The 14,477-nt window shown below is 38.4% G+C and overlaps 1 long non-coding RNA gene across 1 annotated transcript in view; it reads left to right on the top strand.

Moving 5' to 3' along the window:
• LOC142409724 (uncharacterized) overlaps positions 1-14,477 on the top strand; it is a 40,481-nt gene that overhangs the window by 22,268 nt on the left and 3,736 nt on the right. Inside the window, exon 2 of the long non-coding RNA XR_012775750.1 lies at positions 11,940-12,082. This is a non-coding gene — a long non-coding RNA (uncharacterized LOC142409724). The remainder of the gene's footprint in view (positions 1-11,939; positions 12,083-14,477) is intronic.

Below are 14,477 nucleotides of genomic sequence, written 5' to 3'. Positions count from 1 at the left end.
TGTCTGTTATTTCTCAAAAAAAGTGCTCAGTTTAGAAGTAAGAGAAGGTTCCTTGTCTTGCTGTTTCTTTGAATGTTCAAGCTGAAATTTTGCTCTGGCTTTCACCTGTTAGAAAGGCATACTGCCCTAGATTTAGACCCTCTAAAGTTATATCTACATTTGTTGAACGGACCTGTTTTTTTCACCTAACTTTTTTTTTATGGTAAAATCTTAAAGTAGACAAAGTGATTAGCAATTCAGGTGTACTTAGCTAGCTGAGAGAAATCCACAGGTTGTCCAGTGTTAAAGTTCAATAGATCTTCTGTGTAAAACTTATATTGCCATCAATGCACTGGAGATTTAGAAGGAACTAAATAAGACTTCTGAAAAGACTCTATTTTTCCTAGTAAGAGCAACACCAGTGGTACACCAGCATCACTCCATTGCCTGAAAGCAAACAGCTACGTTGATTCAGGGTCAAAAAGAGCTCGCTTTAGTTTACTTCCCTTAGCCGTATTGGCTCTGAATTGGTATCACAATACAAAGCCAGTGGTAGCCTAAAATCAATAAGCCTAAAATCACTGCACTAAAATCAATGAGCCTAATAGTCACTACATAAAGAAAATGCATCTGAAGCTAAGCCTGTGTCCTCATAGAATCTGTTCACCTTGGAAATATTAGTGGATTTATTTCCTATTTTGCAAGGTTGATAAGAGGTTATTGGTTTTTGGTTTTAATTTTGTGATGGGGAAACCGAGGCATAAACAGTAGGAGACACATCTGTGTTGTAGTGCATTGTCTGTGGCACAGGTAGTATTTGAACTAAAACTTCCGGAATTCCTATTTTTTACCTTCCTATAGCATCTCTAGCATCTATGGCCTGAAATAGGCACTGTCTTGGTATACGCTGCCTGCATACGCTCAGTATGCATGTCTCTATACACTGCCAGTAAAATCCATTTTGAGAGCAGCATATGGGCAATATGCAGACAGGGAAGAGAAATTTTTTAGCAAAGCTACTTTTCAGAAATCCTGTGGAACCTTTAACTTCCCATAAACTTTATTTATTCATTCATTCATTCACTATTTCATTTTAATCCTCCGTCACTTTTGGGGCAGGAATCTTACACAGCTAAACAACACATTTGGAAATCCTGACATGGATCACCAGGGTGAATCGGTGCTGTGTACAAAACTATATGAATATTTAGAGATGGTGGGTGGTCAGTGGAGCACAGGACAACAGGACAGAGCCTGGCTGCCCACTCTGTAGAGGAATCGATCACCTAAAACAACTGGGAGGTGGATGGCACATGATTTATTAAATAATTTTGTCTTTCTCTTCTTTGTTATGAGTCAGGTGAGTGCCAGTTACTAAATGGTCCTAGGGATGTACTGTGCTTCCCTGGGACTAGGGACCTGATTATAGTTAGACTAGATGCTGGAGCTTATCCACAACTGTCTTCATGCTCATAAATCAAGAGTTTCACCGTACACCTAACCCTTCAGTTCCCTTCTCTCCCATAGCAGATTTTTCATGTCAGTGCTGAGCTTTCCTCCCAGGCTCCCTCTCTCCTCTGTCCCCTCATTTGTTAACCCTCATTAGAATGAATCTGCCCTAATGGACCTGTTCTGGCCAATGTATTCATGCTTGCTTCAAGCAGTCTCAGGTCTATTTTAATTACTCTCCTTTTGGTAATTACTGTCTCTGTCTTCACACTCTTTTGTTCTTCTTTCCCCACTTTGCTGATTTAAGCCTTTTGAAAAGAGGTTTTGCAATTTCGCAACTTCAGATACATGTCTGTTGATCAACTAATGTTGTTTCAACTCCCTGGTGAACTGCAGTTTCTCTCTTAAGCTATCAAGGAAAGCAAGAAAACTTCATATTTTGTATTACAGCAAAATTGTCCAACAGTTCACAGGACAGCGCATCCATCACTTCTATCCGCTTACAAAAGTTAGGCTTCTGTCATTTTGATAGGGAGCAATAAGAAAGGACAGATAGCACAGATGTCTCAGTAGAAGTTTATCCTCAAAATGAAAGTTTAAATGATATGGAAGTATTGGTCTTACATTTTCACAGCCACTTTAATCCTAATATAACCCTAAGCCCACAAACAAACAAACCCTCAACGCCCGCCACCGCCAATTAAGATTGCTTTACTATGGATGCATAAGAAAATTAGAAAATTTTAAGTTTCATTTAAAGCTGTCATTATCTGTTCAGTTAAAATCTAAAAATAGTCTTACAAAAGGTAGATGTTTAGTGTTTAGATCTAATTTCAATTAAAATTGAGTCAAGCGAGACTGGATAGATTATTGGACAGACTGTCAGACTGGCAAAAGATTATCTACTGGACTAGATTCCATAAATAACCTTAGCTGATCTTCTGCTGCCTGTCTTCCTGTGGTGTGAATTGTATATAAAGATTCTATTATAATGTGCTTGTAAGAGTTAATGATGTAGCCAGAATGATGTCTAGGCTATGATGCTACTTGGGGCATTTTTATAGTTAAGAAGAGAGAAACTACAGTTTGTTGTATGTAGATTGTGGTTAAAATGGATAAATGTTTGCAGGAATGGCCCTTCCTTGTGTGATTCATGTGGAAGATGCTGATGACATTTTCAGTTTCTTGCAGAACTGGAGCTTAGACAACTAATAATAGATGTGCTATAAATCATTTTCTTTAGAGCTTTGTGTTTGCTTGATGATATTCTGATCTGTGACCTACTATTAGTATTTCTTATAGGAGCCTAAATTAAAAATATCAGTTCAGGAAAAAAAATGTATAGCCTATTGAGCTGGGCATTTTATTGCTGTATCCATAATGTGTTGTAATTAAAAAGAAAAGACTGTATTTTGGAGAAGAGAAGTAGAGGGAAGGCAGAAGGCTTTGATTCATACTTAGGTTTCTGCTGCTCGCGTTGCTAAATGTCAACCAGTGAGACCTTGTAGCCAGCAGCTAGTATAAGCCTGTTCTTAAATATTAGGGAGTAGGCTGAGACTTGCATCAGGGACAGATAATCTTATATCTGGTTACTTAGATTTTTTTTTTTTTTCCTTCCTTCTTAAGCATTTGGTCTTGCTGTCTGTCAGCTACAGTATATTGAGCTAGATAAGCCAAAAGCTTGAATCAGGTACAACAAATAAAAGCTAATCGATAATATGTTTTTGCTTGATCAGTATTGGTCCCTGCTTCATATTACTCTCTATATAATAGCATCTGTTTCATGTTCTTTGGAGCCTCTAAACAGAGGAGGGAGTTAATCTTATTGTCAGTGGTTTGCTTTATTTATTTATTTATTTATTTAATTCAGCCATAAGTTTCTGATTAAATGTTTATCTAAATGGTACTACTACAAGGTCTTTTTCCAGTTCGCACAGATTTTCACTCCAGTTAATACTTTTAATTCTGTATCTAGCGTGATGTAGATAGTCGATGCTAGCAACCACTCTGATTGCACTGTTCCACTCCTGTCTATGCTGCATCCTGTTTAAAGACTAGCCTTTTCTCTGGGTTATACTATTTCAGATTTTACTACTGAAGTATTTGTGCTGTTACTTTATTTCTTCAAAAGCCTTTTTTGTAGTCTTGCTCACTCCTGCTGTAATGCTATAATTTGCCAGTCGTCTCAAAAGCTAATTTTTTTCACCAAGGAATAGAAAATCTGCACAGGTTATTTGCTGTTTCTTTGAATCTTGAATACTGTATCTGTTTACAGATGCAGTATCTCCAGAGGACTAACAGCTGACCACAACTTGCTAAGGGAGTAGGGGTGACTTTGGTTTTGCCCACATAACTCGCAGGTTTTTGGATGTCAGCAAATGCCACAGTGAACGGTATTTTCTCTGGTATTTATTTGTTTGGAAATGTTGGTAGATTTTGATATTTCTTTACACATTTTTTTGTTATGAATAACTTTTTTTTTTTTTTTTTTGGTGTGGTTCCTTCAGTAATAGAAGTTTTCCTGCAATCACTCTGCTACAAACCATCATTCAGGTACCTGGTACAGTTTCTGTTGAAACACCTCTGGAAGTCAGTATAATCCCAGTGGCATTCATAACAACTGATGTCTGCTAAATGGGATTGCAAAGAAGAGCCACTGTTCATAAAACTCTACATGCCAAAATCCATTTAGTGCTTCCTTTTAAGAGCCCCAACTGAGAAAATGCTGAGTTTTGTTAAGCTTGGCAAAATAACATCTCGCTCCCCAACCAATTGCAACTAGGTGGATCTGTTTTAACAACACTGTTGGAAAGAGTATTTTGATATGCTTAACAATTGCTAGTTTAAATGCACATTTTCTTCAGAGTATGCGGAAACCTACACTCTGCCCTACTGCCTGCAGGGTTTGTATGTCACTATCTGCAGTTTTTGACCTCTACGGGGAAAGTAAGTTACACACACTTAAAAAGAACTATGTTTGTGTACTTCATTCCCTTTGGGTTATCTGCTTGGCTGACAGCAGTTAAGGTAGAAGATCACAAGGAAATGCATAGCAAGGCTCTGGAAAACAACAGGAGAAGTATTGATTAGGAACAACCTTTCCTGACTCTGCATCATTTCTACACCAAACCCCAGGCTGGAGGGATCCTAGTGACTGAAAATGCTGACTGAAGCAAGAAGATGAGCGAACAGGTTGTGAGAAAATTGAAGCTGATAAAGAAATACAGGAACAGCAAGTATCTGTCTGTCTGACTCAACCCAAAGATGGGAGTCAGCTGATCTTACCCAAATTATCATTAGAGACTGAGCTTTTGTAAGAAATTTTGTGTAAAGGTCCTTTGTGTTAAGCTAGTATCCAGAATTTAAGGATCCTTTTGATCATTGAATAAACTCTGTCTTTGAATGAGAGCAGAATTTTTGCCTAGTTAACATTATGGGTCCTTATAGAAAGAGGTCTAAAAATTGGTGTATGTATTATCTTGCTGGCCAGGTCTTAATATGGTTGACAAATGCAGCAGGACCATGTTGTTTTCAGGCAAGGGAGGTACAGAAGCTGTGACTATTACCTAATGGCTGTGCTTGAGACAGACTGAAAGGGTCCAAGGCATAGTTAGACCTGTAATATCCTTCCTGTTTTATTCCTCTTCTACTGCAGAACATGGTTGCTGTAGTACTCACATTTCTTGTACTTTCATCCACGTGATTTTTTCCTCCCCCTTCTTTATGTAAAGCTTACTCATTGACCGCAATGTCTTGGTCTGCTTATGTGCTTTTCGTGACACACTAGATGTTATTCCCAAGAACATATATTGGTCTCCTTTTGCTCCTTCTGTTCCATTGGACATGTTTGTTTTGTTTTGTTTTTTAATGCAGAATGAGCTTTATAACATTTAGCAGGGGTAGGCCTCATCACAGATTTCTCACATCCATGAATAGTTAGACATGTACAAATTATGTGTACCTGCCAGTATTCATAAAACTGTGGTTGTACTTTATTTTTCCTGGCTCCTGATCCACTGAGACTAATTTAATCCTTTTTATTGTTTCCTTCATTTGGAATTGCAGTATTAATCAAATAGTACCGTTTTCTCATCTGTGCTTTCCCCCATTATGAACACTTGGATGCACAATGATCTTACTTTTAGCCAGAGAACAAAACATTGTTGCTTCACATCGCTTTTCTTTTCTGAGTTTTTTCATTCAACATAGAAACAGAAGTCTTCTCTTGTATTACTCATGGAAAATTTTATTGCTACTGCACTGTAGTCATGATCAAGCGTATGTTTTCTATTGATTAAAATTTCAAATTTTTGAGACAAATATATACCACTCTCATCTGAGATTGGAGGACAGCCAATGTTGCAGAACAAAGAAGCTTGATTCCCAGTAAGGCTAAGTGCTTTGGAAAGACCTCAGCAGGCTTCCCACCTCTGCAGAACGTAAAGAGAATAAAGCATTTCCTGTGCTGCCACTCTGGACCCTAGACCAGCTTTTGTTGAATTAGAATTTAGAACCGTATATGAGAATTCATTTACTCAGTAAATTAAATGCTTTTATGTGAGCCTGGGTATATTTAGAGCTTGGTTAAGAGGCTCCCACAGTAGTTTGAGTACTTTTTTCCCCCCTCATCCTATTCCTATTGTCACTAATATCTATAAATCTTAATTGAAACTACAGAGCTGACAAAATGTGCTAGTCTGTAGTCAGCTGGGATGAGAAGTGACTCTCTGGTCCTGGGCCAGCAAAGGAATCAGCACTGTTTAACCATTTCTAATTGCACAGGATCAGCGCTTTAAGGTTCAAAACAAGATTGTCACACCTCAAAGTTAAAGTTAAATACAAGGGGGGGCGGGCAGAAGTCCACTGCTCAGGACTATGCACACTCGGTGTGGCTCTGAATACTAACCCATTAGCAGGCAAGGTGCTTTTTATTTAAATGCTTATTTCTTCTGACTGCATATTACTTAAGAACTTATTTTTAGAGTTAACTCTTGGAGAAGGATCTATCTGAAATGAGGATCTATGTATTTAATCACAGGTTGAACAATTTTGAGGTAGATGCCAGGGAACTGCAGAAAATACTTGGTACCTGGTGAATCAGTGTAATCTTCTGGTATAGAATTGATGCTATGTTTAATTTTTTGTTGACAAGTTTGGTGCCATGGCCAAGATCAGTTGTAAAATGAAGGATTAGGACTTCGTACAGGAATTAAACAGTTTTCCAACACAGAAGGAAAAATTCTGAATGATCCACACTGGAATTCTGACATATTTAATTGATGTAATTTCAGCTGTGCCTGTGTAGCACTTTCTCTCATGCCTCCACATTCCCATTACAATGAGTATATCCATCTGTCTGCAGCAGGAGTGTGGGATATGACCCTGCTAATCTGGGTTGGAAACTCCCCTCTAATTTTTCATTGCGTAACTCAGATCTCTCTGCAGGTGTGCATGTGTGTGTGTCAGGGGGGCAGTGCTGTGAAGAATTATTCTGCCGTGATTTTTTGTTTTTAGCTAACATTTTGGGTCAAGAACGCCTTCTGGACTAATTCTCATCTGTCCCCTAGAGCTCAATTTAACTTTTACAGCAAATACCACCTCTGCTGTGCCTCCTGCTCTGAGGTGTTTGCAGCTGTTAATATCTCCGTAAGTCTCAGTGAAACGAGGTGGTTTGTTTCTTGTGTTAGTCCCTTTTTTGAACTCTTATTAGGACACTCTGCAGGCTCCACTGACAGAAGGTGCCCTCCTCCTGCCCCTGACTTTATCACGCACCAGGTATATTTAATCTCCCCCTCCCTGATGTGGTCTGAGGGCTTTAGCAAGCTGTTGCCATCTTCCTGAGGAGAAAGAGCTCTAGGGAGAGACATGCTAGACTGATGGTGAGAGAGAGAGGAGGCTTTTAGATACTCTGTGTGCTACCTGTCAAAGAAGAAAAACACCAAGAAGTTAGAATGAGCAGGAAGGTCTCCACAGACTTGACAGCTGAACTTCTGAATGAGCTGTAAAGTGCTTTTTAGCTCTTCTGTGCATTGGCGTTTAAGATGGCAACTGCTCTTGAAGATGAGCACTCTCTCTGCCTTCTGGTGACTTCTAGTGTTCACCCAGAACACTATGGAAGGTATGAGGAAAACACAGTTCTCTGGCTTTGCTTCAAGAAATTAGGGCACTTGGGCTTAATCCGCTCAGAGGCTCTACTTCAGAGGAGAGCGCTCTTTATAAGCAAATGTACAAAAAACTCTCAATCACTCTTCCACAGATGGTCATACAGATTTGAAACAGATTCCAGAATCTAAATGATCAGTCTCAAGGCTCTTTGAAAAGGTCAGTTGTGTCTAGATTGCTCTGGTGGATGGTGAGAAGTCCATAAGTTCTGTGTGAAATGTTGCATGGTGTTCCCCTGTGAGAACCTCAGCATGGGTACAGAGGGGGGCCAAGTCAAAAGACAGTGTCAGTGGAGAGGTTATCAGAACATGAAAAAAAGGGAAGGTGCATACAGAATCCAACTGGTAAGGCAGTGACCTTATTGCAGTCCCATTTAGTCACAGAATATAACCATGAAGGCATGGACAGTGGTTACAATGCAATATGGACAAACCTCGTTTGAGAGGTGTTGCTGTACATAGACACATCTTTCTCAGATAAATTTTTTTTTTTTTCAAGTAGAACACGCAGTGTGCTTTTACTTAAGTAATAATGACTAAATAGTAATTAAAAATAATGACTAAATCTTAAGAGAGATGATTCTGTTATGCATTAATTGTGGGCCTTAAGAAGGTTCACAAGTTCAAAGGAAAGATTTTTCTTTCCTCTCTGTATCACTCTGTATACACCTGAGTATAAGATAGATACAGATGTAAGAAAAAGGATAGATAGATCAGATAGATGAGTACAAATTAAGCGTTCTGCTTATGCCTTGTGTCATAACACGTGAAGGCATGCTAAAAAGGGGAAGGAAATAATGACCAACCAAAATACTTAGGTTTTTTTCTTAAAAAAAAAAAAAAATAATGCCCAATTTACTTTTACCAATAATCACTTGGGGTGATAGTCTTATAAAGCCATAGGATTAATTCTTCACTATTTCTTCTTACAGTACATGCTTAAATGCATTAGTGGAGAACTGCATGAAAAATGTAGATTAAGAATAGTGGTGATGTTCCTAAAGCCATACATTATTTATTAAGTCATGCTTCTTGAAGTCTGATCTGGTGTCAGCTACAGGAGATGTATAGAAAATGGACTTGACCGGTATAGTCAGATGATTGACTCTGCTCTCGTCCCAGATTCTTACTTGCCTAAAACAGTTTTGCCTGGAGACAGCAAAGCTTTTCAGTTGTGTTCCTCCTCCAAGTCTATGCTCTTATGGAGCCAATTTCTCCTGTTCTGTAAGGTTTTTCTGGGGGGTGGAGCGGTTGTTCTTTGTTTCCATGTTTGGGAATCTTAACTACTTATTCGAAGCAGCCATTACCTTTCATCCTTGGTGCTTCCTAAAGACTTTTAGGTATCATTTTATAACATTTTTCCTCTGACTCAGCTTTCTGATGCTTAACAAAAAAAGAGTTCCCCTCTAGATTGCAAATCTACTACTTCAACCACTCTGTGTGCCTTCTCTGTCACTTTAGTCAGGATCTTTTCCTTAGTCGTTTGTCTTGCAGTACACTCCATGCTTTAGCTGGGCTTGACAGGCTTTCCTTTTTTACCTGTTTATTGGAAAACTGATTTGCACATAATCCAGACCTAGATTTTGCTGTGTTGTAGTTTTGTCTAATACTTTAAGGAGATGACATTCTACACACTAATCCTGGAAAAGTGAGTATAGCTGTTATAAAAATGCAGATTATTCTGTCCAGCTACAAGGGAAAGGAAGGAGTTGTTAACTGTAATTCTTTTTTTCCACCCCTCATTTCTTTTTGCCATTCAGAAAGAACTCCAGAGTTCTGTTTCAGTCAGGAGCTTTGTAATAATGGAAAAACGTAGTTCCTGATATGATCCAGCAACCAGTTCCATTCAGTAGTAATATGAATGCAAATTAAGACCATACACAGGGTTATTAAGACCACCCTAATAGTGTAAGATTGCTATTATTTTTAACTCCTTTTATCATTTAGGCTTTTGGTCTCACTGCCTTGTTTACCATCACAGCAGTACTCTCTTTCGGTGTCACTTTATCCGCTTCCAAATAGAGCAAAACCAGTTCTTTGTTTTGAACACAGAGAGTCTTTTGCACAGCACACTACTGAAATATGGTGATTTTGAATATGAAGTATGCTTAGAATTTCAGTAGGGTTCAATTTTCATTAAATCTGTTCTAGAGGAAATCTAATGTAATGTATTCTTTCATGATTTTGCATCCTAAATCAAGAGTTACTCATGCTGAAAACTGAAACTTTAAATCTTCTGTCAAATGTGACATTATATATATAAATTTAGCCAGTAGTTTGGCAAATATTAGAAGTGCTTCTAGAACAAGAACTTTGAGGCTGAGAGTGGCAGTTGAATTACCCAGATTCAATGAGGTTAAGGAAGCTGAAGGAACTTTTTGACTCCTTTCTTGTAAGTGATTTTGTAAAGAGAACTTTTTCCTCTGCCATTGCTATCCTTGACAAATCTGTTATAAAAGTTAAAACATTTATCAAAACTGCCACAGATCCTATGACCCGTAGAAGAAGGACTATCAGACCTTAATTGCAATAGCTGTGTAATTTCAGAACTTCCCTTCCCTTGTTCACCTGCTCTCTGACCTTTATGTCAGCTTCTAATTTCCTTCTGTAATTGATTCTTTCTCTTTCTAGTATAGGAAACTATGGCAGCAGATGCATCTTCTTAGTACAGTGGAAGATCCAAACAGTGCTGTCGAATGCCTAGCAAATTTACTTATATCTATTTTACAATCAAGTTTTTGGAAAAAAGGTAGTTTGAACAAGTTTCAGATGAAAAAGAAATGAGTTTCCCTAAATCTTGAGGTTGTGGGTGTTTTGTTTTTAATACATAAACCTCAGTAAGGTCTTCAGCACAAATCTGAAGATAGAGTTTTAATACAGCTCTTTGGTTCAAGACTTGCTCATTTCAGTGACACATGCTAATGGAAGTAAAACCTGTTTACTCTGCTTCAAGGGACAGCTAATCAATTGAGACAGGGTCTGGAGAGTGGAATTGGAATAACGTCTGAGTGTACCCTGAGAATACTTGTGTATTCTCATCAAAAGGGAGGTTTCTATGTCTTTTCTATATCATGATACCGCTATATCTTGTTTCCTTGAAGAGACTTCTGTTTCAGCACTGTCTTTCCCAGCTTTCCCTGCATATCACTGTATTTATTGACTGATACAGGAGAGAGTGATTTGTGGATCTACTCATGAATGCCCTTACCTTACTGGGTAATCAGCAACACTGTCAGTAACTGGAAACGCAAAAAACCACAGGCTTTAGTTCCAGGCTACTCCAGTTGGAAGTAATGTTTAAATAAATCCAAGTATCAGTTAATAAGATAATGTTGTTGGCAATTAGAACAACTGGATTCCTAGAAATTACCTACTTCTTTTACACACCTCGTAACCACAAACTTAAAAAATAAAGACAGGTCATTCTTGTCAAACTATAACCAAACAGGCCCACTTACAGTTTTACAGGACAGAGAAGAAAGTACACTAGCAGGAAAAGAACTGTAATTTTTCATGTCCTATTTATGCCTGGGTTTAGGGAAACAAAGCCTAATACACTATATTTGCTTTAGACATTGTACTGTCTTGTAGTCCATAAACCTTTTCTGCTGGCCATGTCTTTTGTCACTTGTTATTAAAATGTTTAGGATACTGGAGAGTAGAGGGCCAAGACTAGATATTTACTTGGGTGTTTGAATCACAAAATTGATGTGCCTGTATAATCTATTCAGAATTCAAGAACTGACTGATACTATAATTTTTGTTATTATGTGGAGCTATCGGTAGGGACTGAGTAGTCTGCATGACAAAAATTAATAAACCCAGCCAAACTCAAATCTTATACTTAAAACAACCTCCACTTCCCCCAGGGGAAAGTTTTCTAGAACTAGCTCCTCCACAGCCACAGAGAGCCATGGTGCTACGAAGAGGAATGGCATAGAGAATGCATGTGTGTAGGGAAAAGCACAAGCCTGTAAATACTATGTAGTCCTCATGGCACACACTAAATGCAGGCCTCCTTACCTTGCCTTAATTCTCTCTCTTTTGTTTTAAAAAAATAACCTTATGACAACTGAAGGGGCAGCCCTTTGCACTGAGGAAAGAACCGATTGTTTTTCAAAGTTTAGAAGGGAGATATATACTTCATATCTCTATCCCCCTCTTAAATTTTACTAGTTTGGTTCCATCTAGAGACTGCCAGAACAAGCATGGGCCTCTGCTTTCTTGTCTTTAATACTTTTTGTGTCTCATGCTATTTTAACCACTTTGGACGTGGGTGGGGATATGCATCCATCTAGGGAACAGCCTACTTGCCTTACCCTGTCTGTCTTGATTTCCCTTCCTTTCAAGGGGTTATTCAAGACATCAGCTAATACCATCCTTGTTGAAATCAACTGTGGCTTGAAGAGCAGCTGTCTCTGTAGATCAAGTAACCATCACCAGTTTCATTCTCATCAACTAGATCACTTCAAGATACTCCTTGAACTATTAAGGTAAGTGAAAAGTATGCAAGTTTACAGAATTTTCTAAAATTTCACAAGTCAGTGAACATTTCACACTCTTCCATGCCTGGCAAGGTAGAGTTACTGTCTCTGAGAGAATATTTTAAGGAAAGACTATGTCCAAATAGGACTGAAAGAACAGAAGTGCAATCCACATCACTTATCAATACAGTAATCCACAAAATGAAAACTTAGATTTTGCTATTATGCCTACCAAAGAGTACAGGAAGTTGTTATGATTTACTAAGGAAAAAAGCTGTGAATAACTGCTGGCCTAAAGCTGCCATACATAAGAAACTGGTATTCACCGTCTTCACTTTCCTGGGATCAAAACATTCTAACACTCCAGAAACACTGTACTAATCAGGCTGTAGTAAAGATTTGCTACAAATCAATAACAATATCTACCTGTTCTTGGGGTTTGGGTTTTTTTTTGGGGGGGGAGAAGGTAGTGGTATATTTCTATATCTAAAAGTGTTTGTCTCTGATACCAACTTAATACAAGTAAGCATCTAGCATTCTAGGAGTATGGTCCATAGCTATGCCACTTAGCATAAGTACACAGTATTCTGAGACTGTACGGAATTAATTGATAACCTTCCTGAAACAAGTCTCTCAGCCCTGGAGGTATCTGCCTCTCTTCATGAATTCAAGGGAGGCTACAGGACATAGCATAGACCAGATATCTAGATTAAGAAGCTGAAGTTGTGCAAGGTGACTTTGTATGCAAGAGCCTTAATGAAGGCTAGTTTTGTCCCAGATCAAGAAGTGTCCTGGTGCTTATGGCATCAACTGTCATTGTTAAATTAATTCATTATTCAGTATCACAATCCATGAAGACTTCACAAAAATCCAAAAGAGCTGTCTCTAAAATCATAAACTACATATGGAAGATGCAGCTTAATACACTTCATGCTGGATCTTTGGTCCTTGCTTCCAACCGTTTGGAGTACCTAGGACAATCCAGAGATCTCTTACAGTTAAATGTTATATTGCTGAACTAAATGAAACTCTAAATGAAACTCTTAGTTAAATGTTATAGCTCTGAACTAAATTAAACTCTTTTTCTTGAAAAGGCCAGAAGGTTCCTTCCATCTTTTGGGAGATGCCAGATTGGCTTTAGGAAAAGGAGGCTCACAGCCTGAAAGTTTCATCATACACAGGCTCAATTCCTTTTAATTTTTCAGAAAACATTGGATATGGAGAAGATAGGAGATATTTCAGTGTGGGAGATCTGCTGCTTTTATTATACATTATGGGTCTGCCTCCTGGTAGTAACTCAGAGCAGAATCTTTACAGGGCCAGTCGCTCTTTGAAATCATAAAATTATTTTAATTCCAGTCTCTTCTTGATCCTCCTCACTGACTTTTCTCCCAACTACAGCTGAAACAGGATATTGAAAGTACTTCTGAAATTCAAAAGGAAAAGAATAATACCCATTCTTTTTCAATGACAATGACAGAGCTTTGTATGCCTGTCTTTCATGTGAGGTATTTCAGATTTGCCAACTCTGAATTCACAATGATGAAAGGTGACCCAGGCCAAGTGCCAGAATGATTCAAAGCAGTTGACATGCAAAGAGGTGTTCTCTCCTATCTATATATTTCACTCATATGAAATAACTGCAAGTTTGTATTGGAAGCACTACACTAGATAGCTTTGGAGGTTCGAGAGCTCAAAAAAACAGTTATCCTAGTCTTGCACTGTCCTCTACATCAGCTAGTTCTCAAACAAGTATCTTTGAAAGAACAGGTATACTGTTTTGCAAAGATAAATAGGCTTAGCAACCGGAGTATAGCCAAAAAAAGAAATACTCCTTCTTTAGAATTCTTCTTTAGATTGACGTGGAGATCTACTCAGCATGTTTCCTGTTTCGTAAATGCTGTTGGTTGTGTACATCTATACAGGCCACACTTAAATAGCGTAGTTCCAAGAGTAATGGTAAGATCAAGTTTTCATGCCTACAGTGTTTCTAAACCAGTGGTGGGGAAAAAATAGCATAGAAAAGAGAAAGTAGCAAGAAAATAATAGAAACTTAAACAGTAAATGTATCCTACAAGTTCTAAGGAAGCACCGGAAGCCACTTCAGTGAGCTGGAAATGTGCATTCACATGCAAAGCTGTGAGTCAAGCGAGATACAGCTGAAGGAACAGATTTGGTAAAAGCTCAGATGGAAGGGGAAGGGAAGAAGTAATACATGACCAACACAGAAACAGGATGCATGTTTTGTCTGATATAATAGTGCCTCTTTGGACTGAATGAGAGGTAGAAATGGTAATTAGACATGGCTTGAGACATGCTGGGTAAGCTGAGCAATGGGAAGTAGCAGAAGAGATTTGTTTCTCCAGGGAACACATAATGTGCACTGGTCTAGCTAGACAGCCTT

The sequence above is a fragment of the Mycteria americana genome, chromosome 5 (genome assembly GCF_035582795.1).
Source record: "Mycteria americana isolate JAX WOST 10 ecotype Jacksonville Zoo and Gardens chromosome 5, USCA_MyAme_1.0, whole genome shotgun sequence".
In the NCBI taxonomy this organism is placed as follows: domain Eukaryota; kingdom Metazoa; phylum Chordata; class Aves; order Ciconiiformes; family Ciconiidae; genus Mycteria; species Mycteria americana.
This window is presented reverse-complemented; position numbering and strand designations above follow the sequence as displayed.